The sequence below is a fragment of the Podarcis gaigeae genome (assembly GCF_964106915.1).
Source record: "Podarcis gaigeae genome assembly, chromosome: 5".
NCBI classification, from domain to species: Eukaryota; Metazoa; Chordata; class Lepidosauria; order Squamata; family Lacertidae; genus Podarcis; species Podarcis gaigeae.
In genome coordinates this window covers 90006279-90023326 of record NC_139681.1, presented here as the reverse complement: position 1 = coordinate 90023326, position 17048 = coordinate 90006279, and the positions used below count along the sequence as shown (strand labels likewise).

The following is a 17048-nucleotide window of genomic DNA, read 5'->3' as shown; positions in this document are numbered from 1 at the left end:
TTGTAATATCAGGGACATCCTTGATTCCTTGTGATGTCCAAAGGACCGTTGCCTACAAACAAAACAAAACAAAACAAAACAAAACAAAACAAAACAAAACAAAACAGTAATTTAAACAGAAAAGAGCCACGTTTTAATGGCAAGAAAAAGATGAATTTCTCAAGGTGACAGCATGTGATGGCTTTATTCTTTTCTGCATGATCTATTGTTTCCTTTAACACAAATATGAAGACTTTCCATAGGGAGAATGAGTCTTTTAACTGCATGGGATGATTGGCAGAACAGCTGGATAGTTCAAGCATGCCTCTCTATCGTCTTTTCCCTCCTTTTGGTTTACTTCTAAGATGCCAGTTTTCGTGATATATAATTTTCGTTGGGATTGGAAATGGGAATGGACGAATGAAACCTTAATTATAGGCAATGGAAGAGAAAAATGTTCCTATTTTTATAAAGGCAAGGAGTGAGATTGGGTGAAGGGGGGGGAGAGAAGGGGAAGAAATAGGAAGAACCACTGTCAGCACAAAAGAAAAAAAAGAATCTGAACTAGGGCCTGAGAAATCTGCTCATCAAACTTACCGTATTTTTCGCTCTATAACACGCACCCGACCATAACACGCACATAGTTTTTAGAGGAGGAAAATCCGTAGGCATGCCACCCATAGGCATTCCCTCCATAACACGCACAGACATTTCCCCTTACTTTTTAGGAGGAAAAAAGTGAGTGTTATGGTGCAAAAAATACAGTAGTTACATTTGAGGATCTCAAGGAAATCACATGTGCTCCAATGCAGAACTGGAGCTCCTTTGTGAGTTGTTGGAAAGCTCTTAGGGCAGATGAGAAGAATGTAGGTTCTCACATGGCTGGGCCTTTTCCAGGGTGAAGTACCAGGGGTTAAGACAAAAGTTGCAGTTATCCTTCCATGTGAACCAAGTGTGCCTTTTAGAATGTACCTTGGGCTCTTTTTCAGCTGCACACTGCAGAGTCGATATTGAGTGGGCAAACTGTATTTCAGAAATACTTGTCCAGCATTACAGAACTTCACATTAGGACCTTCCTTTGTGGGAAACACATAGATCAGTGGTAGAGCACATGATTTGCCTGTAGGGAATTCTAGGTTCAATCCCCAGCATCTGGAGGTAGGGCTAGGAAACATGCCTTTTGAAATCATGGAGAACTACTCCTAGTGTAGGCATAAACAATATTGAACTAGATGGACCACTCACATGACTCAGCATAACATGACTTTTTAAAAGATCAATGATAAGGTCTCACTAAAGAAGGATGAGTCTGCCAATTTTGCTTTCTCTCCTTGTTTCTCGTTTTCCAAATCCTAAAGTTCAGTTCTCAACATTTCTGCATTGGTTTGCAATTTTTTAAAATAAGAGAACTCACGAAATTTCACATGCATTTTTGTGCAAATCTCTCCTAAATATACACATTTTTGTTAGGCAATTTTGCCTAATATATACCACTTTGCAAAGCTATTTCCCTTTATAGAAACCATTTTCCTACACATTACTTGGCTGGAAAATTGCATTGCAAAATTTGGAGAAGTTCAAATTTTGAAGGATGGCTCTTTCATGTATTGTTTCAGAAAGTGCAAGATATTAAATAGTGCTTGTGGGGGCATACTACTGCCAGCAAATAATACCTGGCTTGAAGGATTCACACTGGGTGCCAACCTGCTACCGGGCGAAGTTCAAGGTGTTGATACTAAAATATAAGTCGCTATACAGCTCAGGACCAGGTTATCTGAGAAACGGCTGTATCCCTTATACACCCAGCAGACTGCTGCAGTCTGCTCTCAGATGGTTTACAAGCAGCTTAAATTTACCTGCTGTACTGAAGAAGAAGGGCTGGGGGTATTTAATTTTATATTTCCCCATGGCTGCAGTGCAGAAAATCACAAGGAAATGTAAATCAAAGTTGAACATATCCCCATCCTTGGACTTTATAAACTTCTTCCTCATTTGTTACAAAGTCAAAACAGCCTGACATTTTGACAACTGATTTCTCCCCCTCTATAGGAGAAGGCACTTGCCTTTTCAGACACATTCTTCTCTGTCCTTCAAAGGCCAGGGTTTCCCCCTCCCTGAGAAAAAAAGTTATCTTCCATGAGCTATTCCAAGAATAACTCACAGTAGCACTGTGGACTGTGAAGGATTATATTGTGTTGCTGATTGCCACATAATTAACAACAAGGGCCCGTGCTTTGCACAGAGGTTACAGAAAAACAAAGAGAAAAGTTTTGGAAAATTGCAAGTAAGAGGGACGTGATAGAGGTGTATAAAATCATGCAGGAAAATGGAGAAGGAACCTCCTCAATCTTCCTCTGATAGTACTGGAACTCTGGTATATACTGGAATATCAGTGGGGCCCTGACTGACTCCAACTACAAAAGCTGAGACTACTGAGGAGGCCAGAGACCATCTTAGCTGTGAGTCCTGGATGACCTGCTCCCTGCCTTGCAGGCCTTTTCCCACCTGGCTTGGGAGAGAGGGGCCTGGACTGACTCCAACTACAAAAGCAGAGGCTGCTGAACAGACACTTAGACTGGAGGATTGCTTAGGGACTTGTTGCTGTTATTGATGTTAATTTTGTGTATCTTTATTTTAGACCTTCCACAAATTCAGTGGAAATTATTCAATTTGGCTGTGCACTTTTTGATGTTTTATTTATTTTGCACTTGCAGGACATCTTTGGGAGAAGAAAAGGCTGCCGTGGGTATCAGGTTAGTCACTGTGAACGTCATGCAACTGGCTCACATTTCATACGCAAACGTTCTTGCCAACCAAAAGATGGCAGCCAAAGATGGTGTTAGGAGAAGACAGAGATATAAGCCAGTCAGTATTCACCTTAGCATAAGGAACACCATTTATAGTTTGGGTAACCATTTTATAAAGTACATGACCAGGGAGTGAACTCAGGGGTCTGAAGTGAAAAACAACTCCTAATAGGCCATAGGAAATGTGTGGGCAGCTGAAACATCAGCTACTAATAACCGCAGATCTGGTCAGAGACAGATCAGGCAACAGAACACAGAATGAGGAACTGGTTTCAGATATGCGAGGGGGAATGGGTGCTTGTGCAAGGAGGGTTTGTGAGCCTGCTGTAAGCAAAAGTATGTAATCTGCTGGATTTTGCTGTAAAGGTGCTCTCACTCTTTGGAGCATTAGCCCAGAGGTGCCCTGCTGTTGCACATTGCAGCTTTATTAAAGCTTAAAAAAAGGTAAAGGACCCCTGGATGGTTAAGTCCAGTCAAAGGCGACTAGGGGGTTGTGGCACTCATCTCACTTTCAGGCTGAGGGAGCCAGCGTTTGTCCACAGACAGCTTTCCGGGTCATGTGGCCAGCATGACTAAACTGCTTCTGGCGCAATGGAACATGGTGACGGAAACCAGAGCGCACGGAAACGCTGTTTAGCTTCCTGCCGCAGCGGTACCTACAGTGGTACCTTGAGTCACAAACGCCTCAGGTTACAAATGCTTCATCTTACAAACTCTGCTAACTGGAAGAGTTACCTTGAGTTGAGAACTTTGCCCCAGGATGAAAACAGAAATCGTAAGAGGCCCCATTAGCAATAGCACGCCTCTAGTTAACAGTTTCAGGTTAAGAACGGACCCCCGTATTTTTCGCTCTATAAGACGCACCTTTTCCCTCCTAAAAAGTAAGGGGAAATGTGTGTGCGTCTTATGGGGCGAATGCAGCGTAGTGATCCCTCTTGCTGTTCTGGCTTCTGCGATTCAGAATAATTTTTTCTTGTTTTTCTTCTCCGAAAACTCGGTGCGTCTTATGGAGCGAAAAATACAGTAAGTTTGTAGCTAGAAGTACCACTGTATTTATCTACTTGCACTGTTTTGTTTTCGAACTGCTAGGTTGACAGGAGCTGGGACCAAGCAATGGGAGCTCACCCTGTCATGGGGATTCGAACCGCCAACCTTCTGATTGGCAAGCCCAAGAGGCTCAGTGGTTTAGACCACAGCGCCACCAGCGTTCCTGCAGCTTTATTAGCTCTTACTAATAAAGACACGTACCTTGACTGCCTGTGTGAGAGCCTCCTCTGTTCCCTGTCTGTTCGTCCATCCAGGGAGTGGTCCCTATTGTGAGCCACCGCTCTCCCCTGAATTTATCCCACAATGGGCTATGCATATAAATAACCAGTGTTGTGCAGACAGCCGTGGGTTTGAATCTAAGACTGCATCTCTCTCTGTGAGGGGTGGGGTGGGGGGTCTGTGGGCTGCAGGAAACTTTCAGAGCTTGTGCCTAGATTCTCAGCATCTCCTTAAAACATGTGCTGCTGTGATGACAGCAGGGGCTTTCTGTTTCAATGACTAGAAACTGCTGAAAACTTTTCTGTTCCACCAGGCCTGTGCAGGCAATTGAGAATACACATTTCCACAATGATTAATTGTTGTCTGTTTTTATATGGTTTTAATATATGCTTTTATGTATTATTTTTGTAAACTGCTTTGCTTTTTTAATGAAATAGCTGCATATAAAGAATAAGATATCCCACTTTATCACTACCCAAAGGAGTCTCAAAGCGGCTAACATTCTCCTTTCCCTTCCTCTCCCACAACAAACACTCTGTGAGGTGAGTGGGGCTGAGAGACATCAGAGAAGTGTGACTAGCCCAAGGTCACCCAGTAGCTGCATGTAGAGGAGCGGAGATGCCAACCCGGTTCACCAGATTACGAGTCTACTGCTCTTAACCACTACACCACACTGGCTCTTGTGTGTGTGTGTGTGTGTGTGTGTGTGTGTGTGTGTGAAAGAGAGAGAGAGAGAGAGAGAGAGAGAGAGAGAGAGAGAGAATAAAGATGAATGGGACACCAAAATTTTTGCACACCCCTTACAAGATTTTTTTTTGGGGGGGGGAGGGGATTTCCAATGTTGGGATCTAATTGGTTCCATGCTTGGTTGTGAGGAGAGCAAAATCTGGAATGATCATGGACAAGCCTTATTCCCATGTGGCAGAAGGAGGACCCATTGCATGGGGGCAAAATATGTCCCTTAGGGCACGTACAATAGGGTTGCCATATTTCAAAAAGTGGAAATCCAGACACAAAAGTTGTTGAGCTTTGAACTATTTTGAAGTAAATTTGCCGAAATCTACACTTCCAACATGGGCTGCCATACGCCTGGATTTTCCCGATTGGACACTGTTGCCAATGGCCGAATCCCAATAATGTCTGGGAAATTGTGTACGTATGGCAACCCTAACATACTAAAAATAAGTACTTTGAATTGCACAGGAATCTATTGTATCCACCCCCGTCCTTTGGGGTTCTTGGAAAAGATGATTCCTTTCATGAGCTCACTCCTCCTACCTGCTGCTAAGATGGGCTGCTCCCTCGTTTTCAGCTAACGACATGGCCAATATATAACAATGAAGATGAATTACAATATTAAATGAATCAGTGAGAGTTTACAGACTTTGCAACTAGATCTGGTAGAACATTATCATTATTTGTATGATCGAAGGAAGAAAGATAAATTTGCAGACCAAAACTGTATGTTCATACAGTAACTATGGGATTGGGCTATGAACTCTGATCTGGTCCAAGACCACTGCTTTCCCTTTTATGAATGAGGAACTGGTTTTGGATATGGGAGGCAGAGGGGGAGCTTGTGGAAGGTGGAATCGGGGTCTGTGAGCCTGCTGTAAGCAAATAGTGTCTGGGCAGATTTTCTGAAAATTGTTGAAATGTTCTTTGCAGATGCATTGCAACGCAAAATTTCTAAGGAGGAGCAGACAGGTCTATGGGTGTTTGACACATTTTTAGTTTGGGCATGTTCAAAATTTCAACAAATCCTGTGTTGTCTCCTATCAAATTTTAGGCTGCAAATGCCAGTGTGTGATCCTTTATGTTTTGTAACGGACCACACACATGAACGGCAAAGCAATGATGAAACATAACAGTTTGTAAAATGAACGCAATCTTCTTTACACAAGCATGATCAGGACTTGAATGCAGTTCATTCCCGAAGGTTGTCTATTTTTTGTTTTGAAACCTAAATGCTTCCCTGGCCATTAAATCCCAATGAGATAATAAGATCAATGGTGAAGCCCTCTTTTTACTGGCCTTACAACTAGCACACAAAATTGTTCATCTGCAGCAATAAGAACACGGGCAATGGAGCAAAGCAACAACAATTTATTGCTATTTGAAAGTCATGAGTGGCCTATAATCCGGATGAGTATATCCAGAACAATTTCTCAAAGAATTCCCAAAACAGATAAGAAGCAACAGACCTATCTGTATGCAGGTTAAAGAAACAGGGGGCTTGAAGATGGTACCAATAAACTTCTGAAGATATAAATGAATCACATGGCATAACACATGATGGCAAGGGCTGCATGCAGAAGGTCCCAGGTTTCTGTTAAGTATTGTTGGCAGGGACATCCCGAATGCCTTTAGGGAGGTATTTTTATACACAATGGCTGCAGCTCGGACTTTGGTGGCAAAGGGGTGGAAGGAAGAAGCCCCAACAATAACGGATTGGCATAACAAGCTACAAGAATTTGCTGAAATGGCGCAGTTGACAAATAGCCTGAGAGGCAATTCAAAACAAAAATTTATGGAAAAGTGGGATAGATATAAGATATATGTTCAAAAATATAGTAAAGCTCCACTATCTATGTTAGCATTCGATTGACGTTGGAGAGAGACTGAGTTGAGAAATAAGACCAAGGGTACATATTGATATAGGAATGTATTAGATAAAATGTAAAGATATATACAATAATAAGAGTACATTCATTTGTAAAAAAAGGAATATACAACGGGATAGACAGGAGTCCCAAGTGTTGGTACATATATGATTTTGGAATCGTTTTTTGTCCTTGTTTCTTTTCTATAGGTATACAAACCTTGTATATAAACTTTGTATACATGCTGAAAATTATACTATAACAAGCCTTGTGATGTAATATGATAATGTTTACCAATGTAACATAAGAACATTAATAAATAAATAAAACTAAAAAAACAAAACAAAACATGTAGAAGGTCCCAGGTTCCATCCCTGGCATCTCAAGACCTTCTGCATGCAAGACATTACATTTCTTCAAGAACTGTATTAACCAAGTCAATATGAACATGCAAACTCCCCCTGCTGAATCAGATTAGTTCGCAGTGGCAGCTGGACAAGACAGAAGAGCTTTCAAGCAGGGCAATAGTACTATTTCTTATAAAAAGGAAGAATCCCCCCCATTATCTGTTCTCTCCCTGTTTAAAATTTTATAAACCTTTTTCATCTAGACCTCACATCCCAAAGATACAGAGATGTTTGCTTAAACCAGAGCTAAGCAAACATTTTTGAATTTTCCAATATGCACCAGGCACAGAAAAAACATCATCGATCCGGCAGACTAGATGTTTTTGTTATTTACATTCCAGTGTGTGTCCATCCCTCACATATACTTTGCTGAGAATAAATGCAAAGTACACATTTGAGGCTATTCAATACTAGACAGTGTAGCACTGGCAGCCAAAATCATTTATTTACGGCACCCCTCTCCCTTCTTTGTCTTCCTAGCAAAAGCCTCATCTCACTACAAACAACTTATTCATGTAAGTAACACTGGAATGTACAAAATAAAATAAAAAAGTCTTACAGAAAGCAAGGTTAAGTAAGGTGTTAGGTTTTCCCAACTTCAATAAACATTCCGATTCCCTGGCGGCAGCTGCGTTGACTGTTGAAATTCAATGACTGACCTCTTCTCCTTCAGAAGCTGAACTGTTTATGAACATTCTGTATCATCATGTCAGCTCAGCTCACAAGTGAAAACAGGGAATTTGCATGCAACAGGTGGGAAGCTTTAAAACCCCAAAGCAACGTAATATTTCTTAAAAGGACTGCTTTCACTTGTTTTAGATGCAGAGGAGAAGAGATTCCCTAAACCCAACTTTCAGGGGGACACTTACTGGAAAATCTTCTACTAGCGATATATATATATATATGCATGTCATTTAGGCCACATTAAAAATTATGGTCCTTGGGAAAAGCAATTTTTAATATTCTGGGCCTAATGTTGCCAGTGTCATTCTGACACTAATTCACCCAATGAATTTTGCACTTTTGTCATAAAAGTGTCACCCACACATCGTTACCAAATGAATTACACCGCGACCCACTTAGAGCGTCCTCTAATGTAATAAAATTCTCCTTAAAGGAAACATTTGATATGATGAGTGAAATCAAATTACTGTGGTTTGTCCCTGGTATAGCAATTCTTCTCCTAATGAAGATTTAATGAAAACAATCATTCTACCGGGCTTCACAGAGATGGGAACTTCTTGCCACCACACAACCTGTTTCAGAATAGTGTTCTTAAAAGCAGATTTACAGGGCAATTCTATATTTTATATGGGACTCCAAAGTAAGACCCATTAAGTTCAATGAGCCTTACTCCCAGACAGATAAGTGGGTATAAGACTGCAACCTTAAAACAATAATATTACTACCCAGCAAAGCAACACTTTTTTTTGGACACTTCAAGTTTTCCACATATTTTTCCAATACTTATTTCCAGCAGCAGACTATTTTTATCATATCCAAATACATCCTATTCATTAGGCTCTGATCTCATTGTTTAGCAACAAAACATTTGAGACATTTAGCAAACTCAGATGGTTTCAAGCAGGAAATCACCAGTCCAGGTTGAGATTCCAAATAGCTCAGTGATGTGTATCCATGGGTGCTATGTATTTATTTTCTCATTATACTCCTATTTCCTTCCTCACTATGGGTAAATAGAAAATGACAAAGATCCAAACCTGCTGCATCAACTCCCATAGAATAATTGACTCATTTTTGTTATTTTATTTTAAAAAATCACTAGTTTTAAATTATCATCATCATCACACAGCCGAGCTTGCAATGGTGGGAAGAAAAAAGAATAAAGCATACAGAATTTAAACTTCTGCTGCTCCTTTTGGTTATTTTTCTTTCCTTTTTTTGATTTGCCAAATCTCACCTGTCTATGGACAGTAAAGGCATATGCTTTGCCTCCCCTAAAAGTTTGATCCTAATCTTTGTGGGGTTTGCAGCCTAAATCACAAGTGCATGCTTTGCTAGACAAGCACAGGGCTAGTTCTTGAACTTCTCACAGAGTACTCTGTGTGTGGTCACTTGCTTTGGGTGGGAACCCTGTAACAAAGGAGACAATCCTTTATACTTCCTTTTGCCTGTGCGGAGATTCTCCCTTCCCACCATGCCTGCAAACTGACCAAATATGCATGGCTAAAGCCCTTGCTTTCAGCCATGTTAGCCATGACTACCAACTTTTACTTTACTGTAACTTAGAAGTGTTTTTCTGCACACTACTTTAATGTATCTGCTGTCTGCATTGAAATGTAAGTAAACACTTTCCCATCTATCTTACGAAAATGTGTGGTTCATTCTCTGCAACAGGGATGAAGAGGGGGAGCTCATTAAATGATTGGTCTGTGATCACTTAGAAAAAGATGCTGTGATTACTAAGACCCAGCATGGGTTTCTCTAAAACTAGTAATGCCAGACGAATCTCCTTCCTTTTTTGGTATACAAGTTTGGTGGAACAGGGAAATGCTATGGACATAGTGATTTCAGTAAAGGTTTTGGCCAAGTCCAACATGATATTCTTGCAGAGAATCTGGTAAACTGTGGGCTGGACAAGGTAACTTTTAGGTGGATTTGTAGCTTGTTGACTGACTAAACTCAAGAGGGTTCACCAACCATTCCTCATCATCCTGGGGGAAAAGTAAAGTGGGGTCTGTCTGTGGGCCCACTGTTGTTCAACATCTTTATAAATGACTTGGATGAAGGAATTGTGGAGTTGCTCATCAGATTTGCAGATGACTCCAAGCTCATGCCACAGAAGACAGAATCAGGATTCAAAATGATTTTAACAGATTGGAGAACTGGGCTCAAACTAACAAAATGAATTTCAATGGGGACAAATGTAAGGTTCTACAGTAGGAAGAACCTGCGGCAAATATAAGATGGGGTACATGTGAAAAAGATCTAGCAGCCTTAGTAGACAATAAGTGTAACATGAGTCAACAGTGTGATGCAGCAGTAAAAAAAAGCTAATGCTATTCTAGGCTGCATCAACAGAAGTATAGTGTCCAGATCAAGGGTAGTAATAGTACCACTCTATTCTGCATTGGTCAGACCACACCTGGAGTACTGTGACCAGTTCTGGGCACCATATTTTAAGAAGGATATTGACAAGCTGGAACATGTGCAAAGGAGGGCAACCAAAATGACCAAGGGTCTTGGAAACCAAGCCTTATGAGGAATGGTTGAGGAAGCTGGGTAAACTTACCCTGGAAAAGAGGAGACTGAGAAGACTTTCTAAAGGGCTGGCACATGGACGTTGGAGCAAGCTTGGTTTCTCCAACTCTGGAGAGTAGGACTTGAACCAATGGCTTCAAGTTATGAGAAATGAGATTCCGACTAAACTTCAGGAAGAACTTTCTGACAGTAAGAGCTGTTCAACAGTGGAACCGTCTCCTTTGGAAGGTGATGGACTTTCCTTCCTTGGAGGTTTTTACGTGGTGGTTGAATGAGCATTTGTCATGTATGATCTAGTTGAGATTCCTGCATTGTAGGGAGTTGGACTAGATGATCCAACAATTCTATGTTCCTTCAGTGACACTCTGGCCCACGATCACCAAGACAAAAAGTCTTGACTGGATGAAGTCTTCATTAAAACATAGGAAGCAGTCCTCTTTTCCAGACCTATTAGGAGTGATCACATCCCTCGGGATTGGCACTGGGTATTAAGAGCCATTGATGGCCACTCCCTTCTTCTTCTTTTAGTGGAAGGAAAGCTTTCTGCAGATGGTCAGAGGCGGTCTTAGTGTTTTGAAAGACTGCGTGGCAGAACACTGTTATTGAAAGCAGGATCTGTGGCTAAACCCTGTTTGACCCTGTCCCTAAAGAACCCTGAGAGTGAACGAGTGAAATATAGGTGGCCCCCTTTCAGCATGAACACAATATTCTTGTCCAGCCGGAACAGTGACCACAGACTTGTGCAAACCTGCCTGCCATTATACAAAATGATGAACTGCCCGGTTCCTTCTTCTTTCCAACGGGGTTTATGCTCGATGGCTCTTGACTCAAAGAAACAGACTCCCCATCCCCCCCCTCTCTCTCTCGGCACGGTGGTGGTGATGGGAGGACTCGGTGTGCATGCTAAGAGCACAGAGCCCTCGCCCCCTCCGCTTTCAAGGCTCTCGCCCCCCTCCACTCGTTTCCTGCCCCACCTTCTCCTCCCATAGCCTCTGCCTGCTCCCTCCACCCTCAACTCCTGTCCCAACCCAGCCGGAATGACCGAGAAGAGACCGGGGTGCTGCCTTTGTGACCTCTGTGCATTCCTTTCTAATGAAAAGGGGGAGACAGAGAAAAAACAACTCTCCGGGAGATACAATGTGGAATGTACAACTTGGGAAGCAAAACAAGGATGCTCTCTTCACTTCCACGACCAGCGTTGCGCTCTCGAGACAATACAGCTGCCATTCACCGAAACACACTCAGTTCATAATACCGGCAGGTTTCCCCCCCTCCTCCTCCATTCCTATGATGAGAAGCGAACCCTCCACACCCCTTCTGCACCCCAAACCTTCTTTTCTCCCGGCTCCGCATCCGTCATGCCCAATCCACTTAGAACCTTCCCCCCCCTCCCAGAAGCAGCCGAAATGAAACAATACAGCCCTCGGGAGCAGCCAGAGACGCCTTTGTTTCCCAAGCGGAAATCCTACCTCTCAGACTTGTCACATCTTCTCTTCCTCGGAAAAGCCCAAACGCACCGGAGTTGTTGTTGTTGTTGTTTGGGGGGGGGGGCTAGAGAAGCGTGGGAGGGGGGAGAGGAGGCGGAGAACCACCACCCTAATTGTTAATAAAGCAGAATCTGGAGGAATCCTCTGACCTGCCACCAGTTGTCGAGCGCCGTCATCCTTACCTCCTGACGTTTAAAGCCTTTTCGGACCATTAATGTCACCCCCCCCCCCTTGCTAACTCACGCTCCCTGAATACTCCCTTGCTCAAAATGTCTGAAATAGTTTGGAAGGGCAACGGGGGTTTGACAGGCACAGACACCAGACGCTTGGGCTGGGGGATTTCGTGGCGCGAGCTGCTTTGTGTTGTGGGGTCCCCTCCCTTCCAAAGGACGAAACCTAACGCGTCAAGGAAATTAAAAACAAAAGCAGTATGCCTGAGGTAAGATTTCTTTTAACTTGGGATAGGCATGCAATCTCTGTTCGGTGCTATAACAGGGTCCTTGCATAAAAATGCAAGGATAATTCTAACAGCACCCCTCCTGAAGCTTGCGCTCCTTTTCTCCCACGATTCTGGTACTAACATGAGGCAGGCTTATTTTTTCTGCCTGAAAGGTATTTGGGAAAACTTTAAAACAAACAAAACGGAATTCTTTCGAAGGGAAAAACGGGGAGCTATACAGGGCAAACGAGACAAGGGATCTTCCCCAAACAACCTTACTGTGTATTGTTAACTAGGGATGGAAGAGAAATTCCGTTTCGTTTGCATTTTATGGAGAAACGAGCTGATTCACACTTCTCGAAGCAATGTGTACTTTCTCCTTGAAATCTGTACTTCTCCGAATAATACTGCAACAAAATAATGTGCACAGTGATGCATATATTGGGGGGGGGGGGAAAATAAGCATAAAAATACACATCTGAGTAAAAATAACATATCAAATACACTGTATTTGGGGGAATTGCTTGCAAAATGCGTATGTGCATATTACGTTACATGTGCATATTTGGCGAACGTACGTATTATGAGAAGTGTGTACAGTATTAAAATTCTGACAGATAATCAAGAGGACATTTTTTTAAAAAGAAAACATTCCTGAACTGTGCAAAGTTCCCCAGAATGTTGCTTTCCTTTGGAGGAGAGATCACTGGGGAGGAGATCATGGTGTTTTGTAATTTATTTACAAAGAGACAAGCAGAGCCCAGGTGGGACCAAGCAGCTTAAGTCCTCCTGCAAGCCCCAAATCCACTGCCTCACATCAGCCTCCCAGGGAGCTGCTCAAAACCAACCCCCTGAGATGCCTTCCAGCTGTCAGCTCATCACTCTCTTCCCTTCTGCTTTGCTCTATGTCTGCTTCGTTCTGTGTCCTGCTATCTCAGGCAGCAGCTTCTCCCTTTGTTCCTCTTCCCAGACATCATCAGCCTTTCCTTTCAGTCTGGCAGACTTGGGAAAGGTATGTGTACTTCCTCAAACTTCTGATGGTTCTCCCCACCTCTCTTTTTGGAACGTTCTGGAGAAGCTCTTGAAACCATCTTTTAAGAATCAGCCCCCATAAAGGGAGATTCATGAACCTTTAAGGACACCGAGGCCTGCCCCGAGGGTCTGCTGGCAGTTCCCTCACTGCGAGAAGTGAAGTTACAGGGAACCAAGCAGAGGGCCTTCTCATCAGACGTCAAGAACATAAAGAACTACACAGCTGAAGGCATCTGAAGGCAGCTCTGAATTGGGAAGTTTTTAATGTTTGACATTTTATTGTGTGTTTATATGTGTTGAAAGCTGTCCAGACTGGCTAGGGAAACCCAGCCAGATGGGTGTCGTAATAATAATAATAATAATAATAATAATAATAATAATAATAATGGATCATCAGCCAGCCTCTAACCTTCTTTTCCCTGGAAAGGGATGTAGCCACACCAGCACTCATCATCTTACATTTTAATACCAGACTCAATTATCTAGGTACCAAATCTATTTGTAGCCAAAGGAGGAGGTTGTTAGCAGGCTTGGGGGAAGAATGACTGAGCATGCTCAGTGGGCACGGAATGCTGACTCGTTGCTTGAGGAAAAGGGGAAAACTATGTGTTTATGTGTTGCGGAAGAAATGGAACATTCTGGAAGCAGGCATGGTTGACTGGTTGGAACCCTGAACATGAGCACCTCAGACTGCAACATGTTGTTGCTGGTCCATTGGTACTATTACCACCCTCAGGATTAAAAACTCTCTCAGTCCTTGCAGAATGCACAAGCCTAGGACAATAGCATGATTTGAACTTCCTGGCTAGCAGCCATTTTTAAACTGCAGAATGGGCCAGCAATGTTCAGTCACCCTCTGACATAGGCCTACTTGCCACAGAGGTGGTACAACAGAGTCTGCACAGTTCCACTTTGTAGGTCAGTGGTAACATCTGCTTTTCATGTAGAAGGTTTCAGGTTCAATCCTCGGTATCTCCCAGTAGGAAATAGCATCATTCTGAAATTATGGAGAGCTTCTGCCAGTCAGATTAGACAAGGAAAGACTAGATGAACCAATGGTTTGACCTCAGTATAAGACAGCTTCCTACGTTCTTGTGATTAGACTGTACTGGTTGAACAGCATCTGTCAAAGTTGGGGAATAATGTTGAGATAACTCTGTTCTACAGTTGTGGCAAGGGACGCGGGTGGCACTGTGGGTTAAACCACAGAGCCTAGGGTTTGCCGATCAGAAGGTCAGCGGTTCGAATCCCCACAACGGGGTGAGCTCCCATTGCTCGGTCCCAGCTCCTGCCCACCTAGCAGTTTGAAAGCACGTCAAAGTGCAAGTAGGTAAATAGGTACTGCTCCAGTGGGAAGGTAAACGGCATTTCCGTGCGCTGCTCTGGTTCGCCAGAAGTGGCTTAGTCATGCTGGCCACATGACCCGGAAGCTGTACGCCGGCTCCCTCGGCCAATAAAGCGAGATGAGCGCCACAACCCAAGAGTCGTCCGCGACTGGACCTAATGGTCAGGGGTCCCTTTACCTTTACAGTTGTGGCATCATATGGCTGAAATGGTCTTTCTATCTACATTTTATTTATTTGAAATATTAGCATAAACAGATGAAGGTGTCCTATTGAGATTCAGATCATTGCTCCATCTATCTCTATTGTTTGCTCTGAGTTCCAGCAGATCTCCTGGGTGTGAGGCCAGAAGAGTCTTTCCTGCCATATCAGGTATGGGGAACCATTGGACCTCCAAATGTAGCTTAACTCCTATCGGCCCCGGCAAGCATAGCCAATGGGCAAGGATGATGGGATCTGCAGTCCAGCAAAATCCAGAGCACCAAAGGTCTCCCACACCTGTGCTACGTGGATTTTAAAAACTAGAAATGCCAAGGCAAGATCAGGAGATGTTTTCCATGCAAAACCTGTACTCTGCCACTAAGCTACAGCTTGTCCACAAGGGCCATACACCCACACATCTCCATGTGTCATGTTTCAAGGTTTGGGGAGAGGGGAGCCAACAAGCCAGAGGCAATCAATGAAGGAACTGGGGGTGGTGGTGATGCTCTCTCATCAGCTCTTAGATCAGGGATGGGGAACCTGTGGCTCTCCAGATGTCAATGGGCTGGAGGGACACAGCCAGCATATCTGGTGATGAGGGAGAATGTGAATTCTAGTACAACATCTGGAAGGCCAGAAGTTCCCCATCCCTGCCTTAGATGTTACTGGAACATAGTAAGTCTGTGGCTCCCCTGGGTTTCAGTCAGGTGCCTCTCCCAGTCCTACCTGGATATGCTCAGGATTCTGCATGCAATTTAGGACCTTGCATACAGGGGAAGGTGGCAGAAAACCTGCTTTGCATGCACTTACTCCTGTACATTGGGCCTAGAAGGAATGATGATCAAGTTCATGCTTGAAAGAAAAGCAACGCAAACTTTTTTGTTTTGTTTTGGCACGGACCTTTGGTTTTTTGGCATGCAGTTTCACCTCTAGCTCAGGACACTAGCAGGAACACAAACAGGCCTCTCTCTCTCTTCCTCCCTCCCCTCTCCCCTCCTCGCACAGCTTCTGTCTTTGATGTTCATTGTGACCCTTGGAAAACAATGGGTTGGGTCCCGTCTGGTTCCTGATGGCCAAACACGCAGAAGTGAGCAGTCTGCTGGCACCAGAGCATCAGTGGTGGCAGATGTCAGGCACAATATTGCGTGGGCGGACTAGTATGAATGTGTTGGGAAGCTGGCACGGCTGTGAATCCACAATGTACCTGCTTCTAAGGTTGAAAAGAGATGGCAGGTGCCCTGCTGCTAGTCCAGCGCTTTCAGCAACTACAGAGGGCTGAAATAAAGAGAAGGAAGGTATTGTGACATAGTGCAAGTGGAGAAAGCATTCAGCATGGAAGAGATGAGATGGAAACTGTGTGTGTGTGGGCGTGTGTGCACGCTACCCAAGGTATCGTATCATTTTTATTTTCCTCTCCTTCGCATTCCCACCTTTCAACCCAAGCTGGGCCCTCAAGCTGACTTGCAAAATTGCAATAGGGAAACATTAAAATCGAATTATAAAACAAAGCTGACATTTAAATAAAAAGCATTAGCATGCAGAAGAGAGATAAAACTCGAAAAGAAAAACAAGCTGAAAAGGCCTCTAGAGGTTTTTTTTAAAAATACTGCTTTAAAAATGTTGAAAGAGAGTTACCCTGGAGGGTTTCTCTGGAGAGAGAGTTCTATAGAGGGAGTTTTGTTTTGTCTGGCTCTCAACTGCATATGCTCTCAGATGGTACAGCGCTACCACAGCTATAGGGAAGGGCCACAGGTCAGCAGTAGAGCAGCTTCTTTGCACACAGAAGGTCTCAGGTTTGAGCCCCAACATCTCCAGATGGGGCAGGGAATCACTCCCTCTTGGGAGGTTGTCGAGGCAATACTGAACAAGATATAAGATACTGTGGAGGCAATATTGAACTGGTCTAATCCAGGCAGATTTTTTCCCTGAGGTAGAGTGAGTCAACTACCTCAGGCAACAGAGGAGCAGCAAGGGGTTGGGGGACAGACCTGGCTCTTCTAGGTGCCCCCAAGCTAACCTGCTGCTCTTAGCTGAGGTAGGGGACATGGTACTGACAGGAGCATTGAGGTAAGAGTCAACTGTGGGAAGGAGTGGGGAAGCACCATCTTGTCTCAGGTGGCAAAATGTTGGAAGCTGGCCCCTCACGAAACAATTGGTGGGGTTCTTTTTTTGGTATAATGTGACTAAGAAGTGTAATAATAATACAAATAAACATACAGTGAATGCACCCAGAGAGAAGCAGATGATGACTGCTAATGCTAA

At 43.5% G+C, this 17048-nt stretch overlaps 1 protein-coding gene across 4 annotated transcripts in view; it reads right to left on the bottom strand.

Annotated features, from left to right (window-relative positions):
• Positions 1 to 17048, bottom strand: part of KCNMB2 (potassium calcium-activated channel subfamily M regulatory beta subunit 2) — a 313774-nt gene that overhangs the window by 194992 nt on the left and 101734 nt on the right. The window contains exon 1 of one of the 4 annotated variants that reach the window (XM_083739927.1): positions 11754 to 12179. The exons of the other annotated variants lie outside the window; for them this stretch is intronic. The gene's annotated coding sequence lies outside the window, so the exon portion shown is untranslated. Of the gene's footprint in view, positions 1 to 11753; positions 12180 to 17048 lie in introns of those variants that run through there. 4 annotated transcript variants of the gene reach the window in all.